Source organism: Triturus cristatus, chromosome 8, assembly GCF_964204655.1.
Source record: "Triturus cristatus chromosome 8, aTriCri1.1, whole genome shotgun sequence".
NCBI lineage: Eukaryota > Metazoa > Chordata > Amphibia > Caudata > Salamandridae > Triturus > Triturus cristatus.
Window position 1 is genome coordinate 735911006 of NC_140591.1, and position 19349 is coordinate 735930354.

Below are 19349 nucleotides of genomic sequence, written 5' to 3' on the forward strand. Positions count from 1 at the left end.
TTGCATTCAGCAGGAAGATCTTTAGCTTGAATCTGTGGCCTAGGTATTCACCTTGGTATTTCTTTTGGCACAAAGTGAAGGAGTATTTAAGAGAAAATGCACAATGTGTTTCTTATGTTGTTATGAACAACTTGTTACTCTTTCTCATTAAGCTTCAGCCACTGAAGAAATATATAAATAAGGGCTGACTTCCTGTAAGACGTGTCCAAAGCTGGGACGGAATAAAAGGAGACACTTGTAAATGATAGTGCTATCGTTTGAGAAAGGGTAAGTTGAGACTGACTTTCATGCGTATTCACAGACCAAGCATCATAAAGATACCAGCATGATCTTCATTGCGGGCTTAGAGCCGGTATTAGCTTTTGAGAGGTAAGAGGATTTTGAGGGCTCGTTGGTCGAGGGGTATGATTCTCGCTTTGGGTGCGAGAGGTCCCGGGTTCAAATCCCGGACGAGCCCTTTTCTTGGTACTCTTTTCAAGTTGTTTTGAAGTTTGCGTTTCAAAACCAACATCAATTTTTTCTTTGCAGTAGTGGATAATTCTTTGCTAGAGTCTCATGCTTCAGCCCTGCCCAGTCTGAGCTAATACCAAACATCTGGTCTTGCATGGCATGTACGAGCGTTCAGCTAGGGATGTCGGGCAGGTTGCATGAAAGAAATCTAAAGCCAGAGGCCCATGGAATAGCCAGTTCGGAGCAGTTTCATTACAGAAAAATCAACTGTAGGTATCTGTTTCTGTAGTGTAGTGGTTATCACGTTCGCCTCACACGCGAAAGGTCCCCGGTTCGAAACCGGGCAGAAACAGTTGTTATATTGTGTTGGCTACAATGTTGATAGGTGCCGTTTTGCCATGGAATTGTCCAAGCCCTGAAGATTATTTCATGCAATCTCGTTCCAAGAAAGGGAATTCTCTCAAAACACTAAAGTAATCGGCGTGTGGATGTATCTGTTGGTTCTCAGACCTTGCTTTCAAAAGAGCCCTGCAATCGGTTCACTGCTCACCTAGAACAAGCATTAACATGGAGAATTGTTGGCACCAACAGGAATCTTATTTTAGTGGAGTGTTTCTGGCTTTGAGTGCAGAGGCCCTCGGCTCAATTCCAAGATGATCCTTCTCAGGGTGATGATACAAATGCATTGTCACCTTTACGTTTAATGTCAGAATCATTTATTTCCAGTTGGTGGTGTAAGAATGTTTGCAACAGTATGGCGATTTTTCCTAGCCATGCATGAATGAAAGCATATCACTCGCCTTTAGGTGTTTTTCTAATACATTGATATTTGCATCTTCCTTCCTAGCCTGCATGTTTGACTATCTTACAGGCTGCATGTAATAAGTATCACATCAGGGCCCTTCTTCTACTCAATTCACAACTGTTCTATCACGACATAGATAAGAAAGCTGCATCTGCTTTTGTTGTGTAGTGGTAATCAGGTTTACCTGACGTGTGAAAGCCCCATGCTTTGAAAGTACACAGTAACAAAGAAACCGATGACTTTTATAAAAAGGTGTCATGTGTGTCTCTTACTTTGCACAAAAAGTGCCAGAGATGACTTCATTTGCAGTCACTTGAAAAGTAGGGATTCTCCAATAAATGGTAAATGGTTGAAACAAATCTGAAGAAATGCATGACATACCTGTGTGTGTGTGTGTATGCATGTATGTATATATAGGGAGAGAGAGAGCGTCAATATAAACAGACTTTATTTCAATCAAGCTGTCTTTTCTATCCTTCAGGAGCAGAATGTTCTGATCATCAGCGCTCCAGAATGTAGTGTTTTCTTGGCAAGCATCACATATTGTGATGTGTTAGCTAAAAGTTCCATATCCTAGAGACTGATATATTCCTCTGTACTTGTACCTTGGGGATTCATCAAAACCTGGCATCATAAGCAGCTTTCTACTGCCACAGACTGGACAGCGAAACAATTTAAAATATCCCAGAAAAAGAAAATAAGCATGCTTAATCAGAGCTTTCTGGACAGGAAGGACATTTGAGCAAGTGAGGAATAAGCACTGCTTTTGTTAATTTGCATAGGCAGAATAGAGACTTCTGGGAAAAGGCCGAAATTACAGTCACAGAAAATGGCTGCATCTATAGAGAACGCTAAGAAGTGTTGGCAGCTTTTCCTCTGACCCTGGCCACTTTTACAAGCAATCCTATGATAGTCAGCAGGACCCACCCTAAAAAGGAAGGGGCATCCACTTGGACCCTTTCCACCTTTTCTAAATCTCGCCTGATCGAGCCTGATTGAGCACTGATTGAGCAGATAAGCACATGTCATTCTCATTTCAGAAAGGTATTGGTTAGCTTGCTGCTAGCAGCTCAGTTATGTTATGATGTTAGAGGCTATGCAAGGAATGCTTTAGTCCAGCGATATGCAGTTTTTATTGCGCCTTGCATTCAGCAGGAAGATCTTTAGCTTGAATCTGTGGCCTAGGTATTCACCTTGGTATTTCTTTTGGCACAAAGTGAAGGAGTATTTGAGAGAAAATGCACAATGTGTTTCTTATGTTGTTATGAACAACTTGTTACTCTTTCTCATTAAGCTTCAGCCACTGAAGAAATATATAAATAAGGGCTGACTTCCTGTAAGACGTGTCCAAAGCTGGGACGGAATAAAAGGAGACACTTGTAAATGATAGTGCTATCGTTTGAGAAAGGGTAAGTTGAGACTGACTTTCATGCGTATTCACAGACCAAGCATCATAAAGATACCAGCATGATCTTCATTGCGGGCTTAGAGCCGGTATTAGCTTTTGAGAGGTAAGAGGATTTTGAGGGCTCGTTGGTCTAGGGGTATGATTCTCGCTTTGGGTGCGAGAGGTCCCGGGTTCAAATCCCGGACGAGCCCTTTTCTTGGTACTCTTTTCAAGTTGTTTTGAAGTTTGCGTTTCAAAACCAACATCAATTTTTTCTTTGCAGTAGTGGATAATTCTTTGCTAGAGTCTCATGCTTCAGCCCTGCCCAGTCTGAGCTAATACCAAACATCTGGTCTTGCATGGCATGTACGAGCGTTCAGCTAGGGATGTCGGGCAGGTTGCATGAAAGAAATCTAAAGCCAGAGGCCCATGGAATAGCCAGTTCGGAGCAGTTTCATTACAGAAAAATCAACTGTAGGTATCTGTTTCTGTAGTGTAGTGGTTATCACGTTCGCCTCACACGCGAAAGGTCCCCGGTTCGAAACCGGGCAGAAACAGTTGTTATATTGTGTTGGCTACAATGTTGATAGGTGCCGTTTTGCCATGGAATTGTCCAAGCCCTGAAGATTATTTCATGCAATCTCGTTCCAAGAAAGGGAATTCTCTCAAAACACTAAAGTAATCGGCGTGTGGATGTATCTGTTGGTTCTCAGACCTTGCTTTCAAAAGAGCCCTGCAATCGGTTCACTGCTCACCTAGAACAAGCATTAACATGGAGAATTGTTGGCACCAACAGGAATCTTATTTTAGTGGAGTGTTTCTGGCTTTGAGTGCAGAGGCCCTCGGCTCAATTCCAAGATGATCCTTCTCAGGGTGATGATACAAATGCATTGTCACCTTTACGTTTAATGTCAGAATCATTTATTTCCAGTTGGTGGTGTAAGAATGTTTGCAACAGTATGGCGATTTTTCCTAGCCATGCATGAATGAAAGCATATCACTCGCCTTTAGGTGTTTTTCTAATACATTGATATTTGCATCTTCCTTCCTAGCCTGCATGTTTGACTATCTTACAGGCTGCATGTAATAAGTATCACATCAGGGCCCTTCTTCTACTCAATTCACAACTGTTCTATCACGACATAGATAAGAAAGCTGCATCTGCTTTTGTTGTGTAGTGGTAATCAGGTTTACCTGACGTGTGAAAGCCCCATGCTTTGAAAGTACACAGTAACAAAGAAACCGATGACTTTTATAAAAAGGTGTCATGTGTGTCTCTTACTTTGCACAAAAAGTGCCAGAGATGACTTCATTTGCAGTCACTTGAAAAGTAGGGATTCTCCAATAAATGGTAAATGGTTGAAACAAATCTGAAGAAATGCATGACATACCTGTGTGTGTGTGTGTATGCATGTATGTATATATAGGGAGAGAGAGAGCGTCAATATAAACAGACTTTATTTCAATCAAGCTGTCTTTTCTATCCTTCAGGAGCAGAATGTTCTGATCATCAGCGCTCCAGAATGTAGTGTTTTCTTGGCAAGCATCACATATTGTGATGTGTTAGCTAAAAGTTCCATATCCTAGAGACTGATATATTCCTCTGTACTTGTACCTTGGGGATTCATCAAAACCTGGCATCATAAGCAGCTTTCTACTGCCACAGACTGGACAGCGAAACAATTTAAAATATCCCAGAAAAAGAAAATAAGCATGCTTAATCAGAGCTTTCTGGACAGGAAGGACATTTGAGCAAGTGAGGAATAAGCACTGCTTTTGTTAATTTGCATAGGCAGAATAGAGACTTCTGGGAAAAGGCCGAAATTACAGTCACAGAAAATGGCTGCATCTATAGAGAACGCTAAGAAGTGTTGGCAGCTTTTCCTCTGACCCTGGCCACTTTTACAAGCAATCCTATGATAGTCAGCAGGACCCACCCTAAAAAGGAAGGGGCATCCACTTGGACCCTTTCCACCTTTTCTAAATCTCGCCTGATCGAGCCTGATTGAGCACTGATTGAGCAGATAAGCACATGTCATTCTCATTTCAGAAAGGTATTGGTTAGCTTGCTGCTAGCAGCTCAGTTATGTTATGATGTTAGAGGCTATGCAAGGAATGCTTTAGTCCAGCGATATGCAGTTTTTAATGCGCCTTGCATTCAGCAGGAAGATCTTTAGCTTGAATCTGTGGCCTAGGTATTCACCTTGGTATTTCTTTTGGCACAAAGTGAAGGAGTATTTAAGAGAAAATGCACAATGTGTTTCTTATGTTGTTATGAACAACTTGTTACTCTTTCTCATTAAGCTTCAGCCACTGAAGAAATATATAAATAAGGGCTGACTTCCTGTAAGACGTGTCCAAAGCTGGGACGGAATAAAAGGAGACACTTGTAAATGATAGTGCTATCGTTTGAGAAAGGGTAAGTTGAGACTGACTTTCATGCGTATTCACAGACCAAGCATCATAAAGATACCAGCATGATCTTCATTGCGGGCTTAGAGCCGGTATTAGCTTTTGAGAGGTAAGAGGATTTTGAGGGCTCGTTGGTCTAGGGGTATGATTCTCGCTTTGGGTGCGAGAGGTCCCGGGTTCAAATCCCGGACGAGCCCTTTTCTTGGTACTCTTTTCAAGTTGTTTTGAAGTTTGCGTTTCAAAACCAACATCAATTTTTTCTTTGCAGTAGTGGATAATTCTTTGCTAGAGTCTCATGCTTCAGCCCTGCCCAGTCTGAGCTAATACCAAACATCTGGTCTTGCATGGCATGTACGAGCGTTCAGCTAGGGATGTCGGGCAGGTTGCATGAAAGAAATCTAAAGCCAGAGGCCCATGGAATAGCCAGTTCGGAGCAGTTTCATTACAGAAAAATCAACTGTAGGTATCTGTTTCTGTAGTGTAGTGGTTATCACGTTCGCCTCACACGCGAAAGGTCCCCGGTTCGAAACCGGGCAGAAACAGTTGTTATATTGTGTTGGCTACAATGTTGATAGGTGCCGTTTTGCCATGGAATTGTCCAAGCCCTGAAGATTATTTCATGCAATCTCGTTCCAAGAAAGGGAATTCTCTCAAAACACTAAAGTAATCGGCGTGTGGATGTATCTGTTGGTTCTCAGACCTTGCTTTCAAAAGAGCCCTGCAATCGGTTCACTGCTCACCTAGAACAAGCATTAACATGGAGAATTGTTGGCACCAACAGGAATCTTATTTTAGTGGAGTGTTTCTGGCTTTGAGTGCAGAGGCCCTCGGCTCAATTCCAAGATGATCCTTCTCAGGGTGATGATACAAATGCATTGTCACCTTTACGTTTAATGTCAGAATCATTTATTTCTAGTTGGTGGTGTAAGAATGTTTGCAACAGTATGGCGATTTTTCCTAGCCATGCATGAATGAAAGCATATCACTCGCCTTTAGGTGTTTTTCTAATACATTGATATTTGCATCTTCCTTCCTAGCCTGCATGTTTGACTATCTTACAGGCTGCATGTAATAAGTATCACATCAGGGCCCTTCTTCTACTCAATTCACAACTGTTCTATCACGACATAGATAAGAAAGCTGCATCTGCTTTTGTTGTGTAGTGGTAATCAGGTTTACCTGACGTGTGAAAGCCCCATGCTTTGAAAGTACACAGTAACAAAGAAACCGATGACTTTTATAAAAAGGTGTCATGTGTGTCTCTTACTTTGCACAAAAAGTGCCAGAGATGACTTCATTTGCAGTCACTTGAAAAGTAGGGATTCTCCAATAAATGGTAAATGGTTGAAACAAATCTGAAGAAATGCATGACATACCTGTGTGTGTGTGTGTATGCATGTATGTATATATAGGGAGAGAGAGAGCGTCAATATAAACAGACTTTATTTCAATCAAGCTGTCTTTTCTATCCTTCAGGAGCAGAATGTTCTGATCATCAGCGCTCCAGAATGTAGTGTTTTCTTGGCAAGCATCACATATTGTGATGTGTTAGCTAAAAGTTCCATATCCTAGAGACTGATATATTCCTCTGTACTTGTACCTTGGGGATTCATCAAAACCTGGCATCATAAGCAGCTTTCTACTGCCACAGACTGGACAGCGAAACAATTTAAAATATCCCAGAAAAAGAAAATAAGCATGCTTAATCAGAGCTTTCTGGACAGGAAGGACATTTGAGCAAGTGAGGAATAAGCACTGCTTTTGTTAATTTGCATAGGCAGAATAGAGACTTCTGGGAAAAGGCCGAAATTACAGTCACAGAAAATGGCTGCATCTATAGAGAACGCTAAGAAGTGTTGGCAGCTTTTCCTCTGACCCTGGCCACTTTTACAAGCAATCCTATGATAGTCAGCAGGACCCACCCTAAAAAGGAAGGGGCATCCACTTGGACCCTTTCCACCTTTTCTAAATCTCGCCTGATTGAGCACTGATTGAGCAGATAAGCACATGTCATTCTCATTTCAGAAAGGTATTGGTTAGCTTGCTGCTAGCAGCTCAGTTATGTTATGATGTTAGAGGCTATGCAAGGAATGCTTTAGTCCAGCGATATGCAGTTTTTAATGCGCCTTGCATTCAGCAGGAAGATCTTTAGCTTGAATCTGTGGCCTAGGTATTCACCTTGGTATTTCTTTTGGCACAAAGTGAAGGAGTATTTAAGAGAAAATGCACAATGTGTTTCTTATGTTGTTATGAACAACTTGTTACTCTTTCTCATTAAGCTTCAGCCACTGAAGAAATATATAAATAAGGGCTGACTTCCTGTAAGACGTGTCCAAAGCTGGGACGGAATAAAAGGAGACACTTGTAAATGATAGTGCTATCGTTTGAGAAAGGGTAAGTTGAGACTGACTTTCATGCGTATTCACAGACCAAGCATCATAAAGATACCAGCATGATCTTCATTGCGGGCTTAGAGCCGGTATTAGCTTTTGAGAGGTAAGAGGATTTTGAGGGCTCGTTGGTCTAGGGGTATGATTCTCGCTTTGGGTGCGAGAGGTCCCGGGTTCAAATCCCGGACGAGCCCTTTTCTTGGTACTCTTTTCAAGTTGTTTTGAAGTTTGCGTTTCAAAACCAACATCAATTTTTTCTTTGCAGTAGTGGATAATTCTTTGCTAGAGTCTCATGCTTCAGCCCTGCCCAGTCTGAGCTAATACCAAACATCTGGTCTTGCATGGCATGTACGAGCGTTCAGCTAGGGATGTCGGGCAGGTTGCATGAAAGAAATCTAAAGCCAGAGGCCCATGGAATAGCCAGTTCGGAGCAGTTTCATTACAGAAAAATCAACTGTAGGTATCTGTTTCTGTAGTGTAGTGGTTATCACGTTCGCCTCACACGCGAAAGGTCCCCGGTTCGAAACCGGGCAGAAACAGTTGTTATATTGTGTTGGCTACAATGTTGATAGGTGCCGTTTTGCCATGGAATTGTCCAAGCCCTGAAGATTATTTCATGCAATCTCGTTCCAAGAAAGGGAATTCTCTCAAAACACTAAAGTAATCGGCGTGTGGATGTATCTGTTGGTTCTCAGACCTTGCTTTCAAAAGAGCCCTGCAATCGGTTCACTGCTCACCTAGAACAAGCATTAACATGGAGAATTGTTGGCACCAACAGGAATCTTATTTTAGTGGAGTGTTTCTGGCTTTGAGTGCAGAGGCCCTCGGCTCAATTCCAAGATGATCCTTCTCAGGGTGATGATACAAATGCATTGTCACCTTTACGTTTAATGTCAGAATCATTTATTTCCAGTTGGTGGTGTAAGAATGTTTGCAACAGTATGGCGATTTTTCCTAGCCATGCATGAATGAAAGCATATCACTCGCCTTTAGGTGTTTTTCTAATACATTGATATTTGCATCTTCCTTCCTAGCCTGCATGTTTGACTATCTTACAGGCTGCATGTAATAAGTATCACATCAGGGCCCTTCTTCTACTCAATTCACAACTGTTCTATCACGACATAGATAAGAAAGCTGCATCTGCTTTTGTTGTGTAGTGGTAATCAGGTTTACCTGACGTGTGAAAGCCCCATGCTTTGAAAGTACACAGTAACAAAGAAACCGATGACTTTTATAAAAAGGTGTCATGTGTGTCTCTTACTTTGCACAAAAAGTGCCAGAGATGACTTCATTTGCAGTCACTTGAAAAGTAGGGATTCTCCAATAAATGGTAAATGGTTGAAACAAATCTGAAGAAATGCATGACATACCTGTGTGTGTGTGTGTATGCATGTATGTATATATAGGGAGAGAGAGAGCGTCAATATAAACAGACTTTATTTCAATCAAGCTGTCTTTTCTATCCTTCAGGAGCAGAATGTTCTGATCATCAGCGCTCCAGAATGTAGTGTTTTCTTGGCAAGCATCACATATTGTGATGTGTTAGCTAAAAGTTCCATATCCTAGAGACTGATATATTCCTCTGTACTTGTACCTTGGGGATTCATCAAAACCTGGCATCATAAGCAGCTTTCTACTGCCACAGACTGGACAGCGAAACAATTTAAAATATCCCAGAAAAAGAAAATAAGCATGCTTAATCAGAGCTTTCTGGACAGGAAGGACATTTGAGCAAGTGAGGAATAAGCACTGCTTTTGTTAATTTGCATAGGCAGAATAGAGACTTCTGGGAAAAGGCCGAAATTACAGTCACAGAAAATGGCTGCATCTATAGAGAACGCTAAGAAGTGTTGGCAGCTTTTCCTCTGACCCTGGCCACTTTTACAAGCAATCCTATGATAGTCAGCAGGACCCACCCTAAAAAGGAAGGGGCATCCACTTGGACCCTTTCCACCTTTTCTAAATCTCGCCTGATTGAGCCTGATTGAGCACTGATTGAGCAGATAAGCACATGTCATTCTCATTTCAGAAAGGTATTGGTTAGCTTGCTGCTAGCAGCTCAGTTATGTTATGATGTTAGAGGCTATGCAAGGAATGCTTTAGTCCAGCGATATGCAGTTTTTATTGCGCCTTGCATTCAGCAGGAAGATCTTTAGCTTGAATCTGTGGCCTAGGTATTCACCTTGGTATTTCTTTTGGCACAAAGTGAAGGAGTATTTAAGAGAAAATGCACAATGTGTTTCTTATGTTGTTATGAACAACTTGTTACTCTTTCTCATTAAGCTTCAGCCACTGAAGAAATATATAAATAAGGGCTGACTTCCTGTAAGACGTGTCCAAAGCTGGGACGGAATAAAAGGAGACACTTGTAAATGATAGTGCTATCGTTTGAGAAAGGGTAAGTTGAGACTGACTTTCATGCGTATTCACAGACCAAGCATCATAAAGATACCAGCATGATCTTCATTGCGGGCTTAGAGCCGGTATTAGCTTTTGAGAGGAAAGAGGATTTTGAGGGCTCGTTGGTCGAGGGGTATGATTCTCGCTTTGGGTGCGAGAGGTCCCGGGTTCAAATCCCGGACGAGCCCTTTTCTTGGTACTCTTTTCAAGTTGTTTTGAAGTTTGCGTTTCAAAACCAACATCAATTTTTTCTTTGCAGTAGTGGATAATTCTTTGCTAGAGTCTCATGCTTCAGCCCTGCCCAGTCTGAGCTAATACCAAACATCTGGTCTTGCATGGCATGTACGAGCGTTCAGCTAGGGATGTCGGGCAGGTTGCATGAAAGAAATCTAAAGCCAGAGGCCCATGGAATAGCCAGTTCGGAGCAGTTTCATTACAGAAAAATCAACTGTAGGTATCTGTTTCTGTAGTGTAGTGGTTATCACGTTCGCCTCACACGCGAAAGGTCCCCGGTTCGAAACCGGGCAGAAACAGTTGTTATATTGTGTTGGCTACAATGTTGATAGGTGCCGTTTTGCCATGGAATTGTCCAAGCCCTGAAGATTATTTCATGCAATCTCGTTCCAAGAAAGGGAATTCTCTCAAAACACTAAAGTAATCGGCGTGTGGATGTATCTGTTGGTTCTCAGACCTTGCTTTCAAAAGAGCCCTGCAATCGGTTCACTGCTCACCTAGAACAAGCATTAACATGGAGAATTGTTGGCACCAACAGGAATCTTATTTTAGTGGAGTGTTTCTGGCTTTGAGTGCAGAGGCCCTCGGCTCAATTCCAAGATGATCCTTCTCAGGGTGATGATACAAATGCATTGTCACCTTTACGTTTAATGTCAGAATCATTTATTTCCAGTTGGTGGTGTAAGAATGTTTGCAACAGTATGGCGATTTTTCCTAGCCATGCATGAATGAAAGCATATCACTCGCCTTTAGGTGTTTTTCTAATACATTGATATTTGCATCTTCCTTCCTAGCCTGCATGTTTGACTATCTTACAGGCTGCATGTAATAAGTATCACATCAGGGCCCTTCTTCTACTCAATTCACAACTGTTCTATCACGACATAGATAAGAAAGCTGCATCTGCTTTTGTTGTGTAGTGGTAATCAGGTTTACCTGACGTGTGAAAGCCCCATGCTTTGAAAGTACACAGTAACAAAGAAACCGATGACTTTTATAAAAAGGTGTCATGTGTGTCTCTTACTTTGCACAAAAAGTGCCAGAGATGACTTCATTTGCAGTCACTTGAAAAGTAGGGATTCTCCAATAAATGGTAAATGGTTGAAACAAATCTGAAGAAATGCATGACATACCTGTGTGTGTGTGTGTATGCATGTATGTATATATAGGGAGAGAGAGAGCGTCAATATAAACAGACTTTATTTCAATCAAGCTGTCTTTTCTATCCTTCAGGAGCAGAATGTTCTGATCATCAGCGCTCCAGAATGTAGTGTTTTCTTGGCAAGCATCACATATTGTGATGTGTTAGCTAAAAGTTCCATATCCTAGAGACTGATATATTCCTCTGTACTTGTACCTTGGGGATTCATCAAAACCTGGCATCATAAGCAGCTTTCTACTGCCACAGACTGGACAGCGAAACAATTTAAAATATCCCAGAAAAAGAAAATAAGCATGCTTAATCAGAGCTTTCTGGACAGGAAGGACATTTGAGCAAGTGAGGAATAAGCACTGCTTTTGTTAATTTGCATAGGCAGAATAGAGACTTCTGGGAAAAGGCCGAAATTACAGTCACAGAAAATGGCTGCATCTATAGAGAACGCTAAGAAGTGTTGGCAGCTTTTCCTCTGACCCTGGCCACTTTTACAAGCAATCCTATGATAGTCAGCAGGACCCACCCTAAAAAGGAAGGGGCATCCACTTGGACCCTTTCCACCTTTTCTAAATCTCGCCTGATTGAGCACTGATTGAGCAGATAAGCACATGTCATTCTCATTTCAGAAAGGTATTGGTTAGCTTGCTGCTAGCAGCTCAGTTATGTTATGATGTTAGAGGCTATGCAAGGAATGCTTTAGTCCAGCGATATGCAGTTTTTAATGCGCCTTGCATTCAGCAGGAAGATCTTTAGCTTGAATCTGTGGCCTAGGTATTCACCTTGGTATTTCTTTTGGCACAAAGTGAAGGAGTATTTAAGAGAAAATGCACAATGTGTTTCTTATGTTGTTATGAACAACTTGTTACTCTTTCTCATTAAGCTTCAGCCACTGAAGAAATATATAAATAAGGGCTGACTTCCTGTAAGACGTGTCCAAAGCTGGGACGGAATAAAAGGAGACACTTGTAAATGATAGTGCTATCGTTTGAGAAAGGGTAAGTTGAGACTGACTTTCATGCGTATTCACAGACCAAGCATCATAAAGATACCAGCATGATCTTCATTGCGGGCTTAGAGCCGGTATTAGCTTTTGAGAGGTAAGAGGATTTTGAGGGCTCGTTGGTCTAGGGGTATGATTCTCGCTTTGGGTGCGAGAGGTCCCGGGTTCAAATCCCGGACGAGCCCTTTTCTTGGTACTCTTTTCAAGTTGTTTTGAAGTTTGCGTTTCAAAACCAACATCAATTTTTTCTTTGCAGTAGTGGATAATTCTTTGCTAGAGTCTCATGCTTCAGCCCTGCCCAGTCTGAGCTAATACCAAACATCTGGTCTTGCATGGCATGTACGAGCGTTCAGCTAGGGATGTCGGGCAGGTTGCATGAAAGAAATCTAAAGCCAGAGGCCCATGGAATAGCCAGTTCGGAGCAGTTTCATTACAGAAAAATCAACTGTAGGTATCTGTTTCTGTAGTGTAGTGGTTATCACGTTCGCCTCACACGCGAAAGGTCCCCGGTTCGAAACCGGGCAGAAACAGTTGTTATATTGTGTTGGCTACAATGTTGATAGGTGCCGTTTTGCCATGGAATTGTCCAAGCCCTGAAGATTATTTCATGCAATCTCGTTCCAAGAAAGGGAATTCTCTCAAAACACTAAAGTAATCGGCGTGTGGATGTATCTGTTGGTTCTCAGACCTTGCTTTCAAAAGAGCCCTGCAATCGGTTCACTGCTCACCTAGAACAAGCATTAACATGGAGAATTGTTGGCACCAACAGGAATCTTATTTTAGTGGAGTGTTTCTGGCTTTGAGTGCAGAGGCCCTCGGCTCAATTCCAAGATGATCCTTCTCAGGGTGATGATACAAATGCATTGTCACCTTTACGTTTAATGTCAGAATCATTTATTTCCAGTTGGTGGTGTAAGAATGTTTGCAACAGTATGGCGATTTTTCCTAGCCATGCATGAATGAAAGCATATCACTCGCCTTTAGGTGTTTTTCTAATACATTGATATTTGCATCTTCCTTCCTAGCCTGCATGTTTGACTATCTTACAGGCTGCATGTAATAAGTATCACATCAGGGCCCTTCTTCTACTCAATTCACAACTGTTCTATCACGACATAGATAAGAAAGCTGCATCTGCTTTTGTTGTGTAGTGGTAATCAGGTTTACCTGACGTGTGAAAGCCCCATGCTTTGAAAGTACACAGTAACAAAGAAACCGATGACTTTTATAAAAAGGTGTCATGTGTGTCTCTTACTTTGCACAAAAAGTGCCAGAGATGACTTCATTTGCAGTCACTTGAAAAGTAGGGATTCTCCAATAAATGGTAAATGGTTGAAACAAATCTGAAGAAATGCATGACATACCTGTGTGTGTGTGTGTATGCATGTATGTATATATAGGGAGAGAGAGAGCGTCAATATAAACAGACTTTATTTCAATCAAGCTGTCTTTTCTATCCTTCAGGAGCAGAATGTTCTGATCATCAGCGCTCCAGAATGTAGTGTTTTCTTGGCAAGCATCACATATTGTGATGTGTTAGCTAAAAGTTCCATATCCTAGAGACTGATATATTCCTCTGTACTTGTACCTTGGGGATTCATCAAAACCTGGCATCATAAGCAGCTTTCTACTGCCACAGACTGGACAGCGAAACAATTTAAAATATCCCAGAAAAAGAAAATAAGCATGCTTAATCAGAGCTTTCTGGACAGGAAGGACATTTGAGCAAGTGAGGAATAAGCACTGCTTTTGTTAATTTGCATAGGCAGAATAGAGACTTCTGGGAAAAGGCCGAAATTACAGTCACAGAAAATGGCTGCATCTATAGAGAACGCTAAGAAGTGTTGGCAGCTTTTCCTCTGACCCTGGCCACTTTTACAAGCAATCCTATGATAGTCAGCAGGACCCACCCTAAAAAGGAAGGGGCATCCACTTGGACCCTTTCCACCTTTTCTAAATCTCGCCTGATTGAGCCTGATTGAGCACTGATTGAGCAGATAAGCACATGTCATTCTCATTTCAGAAAGGTATTGGTTAGCTTGCTGCTAGCAGCTCAGTTATGTTATGATGTTAGAGGCTATGCAAGGAATGCTTTAGTCCAGCGATATGCAGTTTTTATTGCGCCTTGCATTCAGCAGGAAGATCTTTAGCTTGAATCTGTGGCCTAGGTATTCACCTTGGTATTTCTTTTGGCACAAAGTGAAGGAGTATTTAAGAGAAAATGCACAATGTGTTTCTTATGTTGTTATGAACAACTTGTTACTCTTTCTCATTAAGCTTCAGCCACTGAAGAAATATATAAATAAGGGCTGACTTCCTGTAAGACGTGTCCAAAGCTGGGACGGAATAAAAGGAGACACTTGTAAATGATAGTGCTATCGTTTGAGAAAGGGTAAGTTGAGACTGACTTTCATGCGTATTCACAGACCAAGCATCATAAAGATACCAGCATGATCTTCATTGCGGGCTTAGAGCCGGTATTAGCTTTTGAGAGGAAAGAGGATTTTGAGGGCTCGTTGGTCGAGGGGTATGATTCTCGCTTTGGGTGCGAGAGGTCCCGGGTTCAAATCCCGGACGAGCCCTTTTCTTGGTACTCTTTTCAAGTTGTTTTGAAGTTTGCGTTTCAAAACCAACATCAATTTTTTCTTTGCAGTAGTGGATAATTCTTTGCTAGAGTCTCATGCTTCAGCCCTGCCCAGTCTGAGCTAATACCAAACATCTGGTCTTGCATGGCATGTACGAGCGTTCAGCTAGGGATGTCGGGCAGGTTGCATGAAAGAAATCTAAAGCCAGAGGCCCATGGAATAGCCAGTTCGGAGCAGTTTCATTACAGAAAAATCAACTGTAGGTATCTGTTTCTGTAGTGTAGTGGTTATCACGTTCGCCTCACACGCGAAAGGTCCCCGGTTCGAAACCGGGCAGAAACAGTTGTTATATTGTGTTGGCTACAATGTTGATAGGTGCCGTTTTGCCATGGAATTGTCCAAGCCCTGAAGATTATTTCATGCAATCTCGTTCCAAGAAAGGGAATTCTCTCAAAACACTAAAGTAATCGGCGTGTGGATGTATCTGTTGGTTCTCAGACCTTGCTTTCAAAAGAGCCCTGCAATCGGTTCACTGCTCACCTAGAACAAGCATTAACATGGAGAATTGTTGGCACCAACAGGAATCTTATTTTAGTGGAGTGTTTCTGGCTTTGAGTGCAGAGGCCCTCGGCTCAATTCCAAGATGATCCTTCTCAGGGTGATGATACAAATGCATTGTCACCTTTACGTTTAATGTCAGAATCATTTATTTCCAGTTGGTGGTGTAAGAATGTTTGCAACAGTATGGCGATTTTTCCTAGCCATGCATGAATGAAAGCATATCACTCGCCTTTAGGTGTTTTTCTAATACATTGATATTTGCATCTTCCTTCCTAGCCTGCATGTTTGACTATCTTACAGGCTGCATGTAATAAGTATCACATCAGGGCCCTTCTTCTACTCAATTCACAACTGTTCTATCACGACATAGATAAGAAAGCTGCATCTGCTTTTGTTGTGTAGTGGTAATCAGGTTTACCTGACGTGTGAAAGCCCCATGCTTTGAAAGTACACAGTAACAAAGAAACCGATGACTTTTATAAAAAGGTGTCATGTGTGTCTCTTACTTTGCACAAAAAGTGCCAGAGATGACTTCATTTGCAGTCACTTGAAAAGTAGGGATTCTCCAATAAATGGTAAATGGTTGAAACAAATCTGAAGAAATGCATGACATACCTGTGTGTGTGTGTGTATGCATGTATGTATATATAGGGAGAGAGAGAGCGTCAATATAAACAGACTTTATTTCAATCAAGCTGTCTTTTCTATCCTTCAGGAGCAGAATGTTCTGATCATCAGCGCTCCAGAATGTAGTGTTTTCTTGGCAAGCATCACATATTGTGATGTGTTAGCTAAAAGTTCCATATCCTAGAGACTGATATATTCCTCTGTACTTGTACCTTGGGGATTCATCAAAACCTGGCATCATAAGCAGCTTTCTACTGCCACAGACTGGACAGCGAAACAATTTAAAATATCCCAGAAAAAGAAAATAAGCATGCTTAATCAGAGCTTTCTGGACAGGAAGGACATTTGAGCAAGTGAGGAATAAGCACTGCTTTTGTTAATTTGCATAGGCAGAATAGAGACTTCTGGGAAAAGGCCGAAATTACAGTCACAGAAAATGGCTGCATCTATAGAGAACGCTAAGAAGTGTTGGCAGCTTTTCCTCTGACCCTGGCCACTTTTACAAGCAATCCTATGATAGTCAGCAGGACCCACCCTAAAAAGGAAGGGGCATCCACTTGGACCCTTTCCACCTTTTCTAAATCTCGCCTGATCGAGCCTGATTGAGCACTGATTGAGCAGATAAGCACATGTCATTCTCATTTCAGAAAGGTATTGGTTAGCTTGCTGCTAGCAGCTCAGTTATGTTATGATGTTAGAGGCTATGCAAGGAATGCTTTAGTCCAGCGATATGCAGTTTTTAATGCGCCTTGCATTCAGCAGGAAGATCTTTAGCTTGAATCTGTGGCCTAGGTATTCACCTTGGTATTTCTTTTGGCACAAAGTGAAGGAGTATTTAAGAGAAAATGCACAATGTGTTTCTTATGTTGTTATGAACAACTTGTTACTCTTTCTCATTAAGCTTCAGCCACTGAAGAAATATATAAATAAGGGCTGACTTCCTGTAAGACGTGTCCAAAGCTGGGACGGAATAAAAGGAGACACTTGTAAATGATAGTGCTATCGTTTGAGAAAGGGTAAGTTGAGACTGACTTTCATGCGTATTCACAGACCAAGCATCATAAAGATACCAGCATGATCTTCATTGCGGGCTTAGAGCCGGTATTAGCTTTTGAGAGGTAAGAGGATTTTGAGGGCTCGTTGGTCTAGGGGTATGATTCTCGCTTTGGGTGCGAGAGGTCCCGGGTTCAAATCCCGGACGAGCCCTTTTCTTGGTACTCTTTTCAAGTTGTTTTGAAGTTTGCGTTTCAAAACCAACATCAATTTTTTCTTTGCAGTAGTGGATAATTCTTTGCTAGAGTCTCATGCTTCAGCCCTGCCCAGTCTGAGCTAATACCAAACATCTGGTCTTGCATGGCATGTACGAGCGTTCAGCTAGGGATGTCGGGCAGGTTGCATGAAAGAAATCTAAAGCCAGAGGCCCATGGAATAGCCAGTTCGGAGCAGTTTCATTACAGAAAAATCAACTGTAGGTATCTGTTTCTGTAGTGTAGTGGTTATCACGTTCGCCTCACACGCGAAAGGTCCCCGGTTCGAAACCGGGCAGAAACAGTTGTTATATTGTGTTGGCTACAATGTTGATAGGTGCCGTTTTGCCATGGAATTGTCCAAGCCCTGAAGATTATTTCATGCAATCTCGTTCCAAGAAAGGGAATTCTCTCAAAACACTAAAGTAATCGGCGTGTGGATGTATCTGTTGGTTCTCAGACCTTGCTTTCAAAAGAGCCCTGCAATCGGTTCACTGCTCACCTAGAACAAGCATTAACATGGAGAATTGTTGGCACCAACAGGAATCTTATTTTAGTGGAGTGTTTCTGGCTTTGAGTGCAGAGGCCCTCGGCTCAATTCCAAGATGATCCTTCTCAGGGTGATGATACAAATGCATTGTCACCTTTACGTTTAATGTCAGAATCATTTATTTCTAGTTGGTGGTGTAAGAATGTTTGCAACAGTATGGCGATTTTTCCTAGCCATGCATGAATGAAAGCATATCACTCGCCTTTAGGTGTTTTTCTAATACATTGATATTTGCATCTTCCTTCCTAGCCTGCATGTTTGACTATCTTACAGGCTGCATGTAATAAGTATCACATCAGGGCCCTTCTTCTACTCAATTCACAACTGTTCTATCACGACATAGATAAGAAAGCTGCATCTGCTTTTGTTGTGTAGTGGTAATCAGGTTTACCTGACGTGTGAAAGCCCCATGCTTTGAAAGTACACAGTAACAAAGAAACCGATGACTTTTATAAAAAGGTGTCATGTGTGTCTCTTACTTTGCACAAAAAGTGCCAGAGATGACTTCATTTGCAGTCACTTGAAAAGTAGGGATTCTCCAATAAATGGTAAATGGTTGAAACAAATCTGAAGAAATGCATGACATACCTGTGTGTGTGTGTGTATGCATGTATGTATATATAGGGAGAGAGAGAGCGTCAATATAAACAGACTTTATTTCAATCAAGCTGTCTTTTCTATCCTTCAGGAGCAGAATGTTCTGATCATCAGCGCTCCAGAATGTAGTGTTTTCTTGGCAAGCATCACATATTGTGATGTGTTAGCTAAAAGTTCCATATCCTAGAGACTGATATATTCCTCTGTACTTGTACCTTGGGGATTCATCAAAACCTGGCATCATAAGCAGCTTTCTACTGCCACAGACTGGACAGCGAAACAATTTAAAATATCCCAGAAAAAGAAAATAAGCATGCTTAATCAGAGCTTTCTGGACAGGAAGGACATTTGAGCAAGTGAGGAATAAGCACTGCTTTTGTTAATTTGCATAGGCAGAATAGAGACTTCTGGGAAAAGGCCGAAATTACAGTCACAGAAAATGGCTGCATCTATAGAGAACGCTAAGAAGTGTTGGCAGCTTTTCCTCTGACCCTGGCCACTTTTACAAGCAATCCTATGATAGTCAGCAGGACCCACCCTAAAAAGGAAGGGGCATCCACTTGGACCCTTTCCACCTTTTCTAAATCTCGCCTGATTGAGCACTGATTGAGCAGATAAGCACATGTCATTCTCATTTCAGAAAGGTATTGGTTAGCTTGCTGCTAGCAGCTCAGTTATGTTATGATGTTAGAGGCTATGCAAGGAATGCTTTAGTCCAGCGATATGCAGTTTTTAATGCGCCTTGCATTCAGCAGGAAGATCTTTAGCTTGAATCTGTGGCCTAGGTATTCACCTTGGTATTTCTTTTGGCACAAAGTGAAGGAGTATTTAAGAGAAAATGCACAATGTGTTTCTTATGTTGTTATGAACAACTTGTTACTCTTTCTCATTAAGCTTCAGCCACTGAAGAAATATATAAATAAGGGCTGACTTCCTGTAAGACGT

General features: G+C 41.7%; 13 non-coding genes across 13 annotated transcripts; all 13 read left to right on the top strand.

Moving 5' to 3' along the window:
• The first annotated feature begins 729 nt into the window (after positions 1–729).
• Positions 730–802, top strand: TRNAV-CAC (transfer RNA valine (anticodon CAC)). The gene has a single exon. It is a non-coding gene; the product is annotated as a tRNA-Val (tRNA).
• Positions 803–2782: 1980 nt separating this feature from the next.
• TRNAP-UGG (transfer RNA proline (anticodon UGG)) lies at positions 2783–2854 on the top strand. Its single transcript has one exon. It is a non-coding gene; the product is annotated as a tRNA-Pro (tRNA).
• Positions 2855–3126: 272 nt separating this feature from the next.
• On the top strand, positions 3127–3199 carry TRNAV-CAC (transfer RNA valine (anticodon CAC)). The gene has a single exon. It is a non-coding gene; the product is annotated as a tRNA-Val (tRNA).
• A 1980-nt stretch (positions 3200–5179) lies between these two features.
• Positions 5180–5251, top strand: TRNAP-UGG (transfer RNA proline (anticodon UGG)). Its single transcript has one exon. It is a non-coding gene; the product is annotated as a tRNA-Pro (tRNA).
• A 272-nt stretch (positions 5252–5523) lies between these two features.
• Positions 5524–5596, top strand: TRNAV-CAC (transfer RNA valine (anticodon CAC)). Its single transcript has one exon. It is a non-coding gene; the product is annotated as a tRNA-Val (tRNA).
• A 1970-nt stretch (positions 5597–7566) lies between these two features.
• TRNAP-UGG (transfer RNA proline (anticodon UGG)) lies at positions 7567–7638 on the top strand. Its single transcript has one exon. It is a non-coding gene; the product is annotated as a tRNA-Pro (tRNA).
• Positions 7639–7910: 272 nt separating this feature from the next.
• TRNAV-CAC (transfer RNA valine (anticodon CAC)) lies at positions 7911–7983 on the top strand. Its single transcript has one exon. It is a non-coding gene; the product is annotated as a tRNA-Val (tRNA).
• A 2324-nt stretch (positions 7984–10307) lies between these two features.
• On the top strand, positions 10308–10380 carry TRNAV-CAC (transfer RNA valine (anticodon CAC)). Its single transcript has one exon. It is a non-coding gene; the product is annotated as a tRNA-Val (tRNA).
• Positions 10381–12350: 1970 nt separating this feature from the next.
• Positions 12351–12422, top strand: TRNAP-UGG (transfer RNA proline (anticodon UGG)). The gene has a single exon. It is a non-coding gene; the product is annotated as a tRNA-Pro (tRNA).
• A 272-nt stretch (positions 12423–12694) lies between these two features.
• On the top strand, positions 12695–12767 carry TRNAV-CAC (transfer RNA valine (anticodon CAC)). Its single transcript has one exon. It is a non-coding gene; the product is annotated as a tRNA-Val (tRNA).
• Positions 12768–15091: 2324 nt separating this feature from the next.
• TRNAV-CAC (transfer RNA valine (anticodon CAC)) lies at positions 15092–15164 on the top strand. The gene has a single exon. It is a non-coding gene; the product is annotated as a tRNA-Val (tRNA).
• A 1980-nt stretch (positions 15165–17144) lies between these two features.
• On the top strand, positions 17145–17216 carry TRNAP-UGG (transfer RNA proline (anticodon UGG)). The gene has a single exon. It is a non-coding gene; the product is annotated as a tRNA-Pro (tRNA).
• A 272-nt stretch (positions 17217–17488) lies between these two features.
• Positions 17489–17561, top strand: TRNAV-CAC (transfer RNA valine (anticodon CAC)). The gene has a single exon. It is a non-coding gene; the product is annotated as a tRNA-Val (tRNA).
• The last annotated feature ends 1788 nt before the right edge of the window (positions 17562–19349 follow it).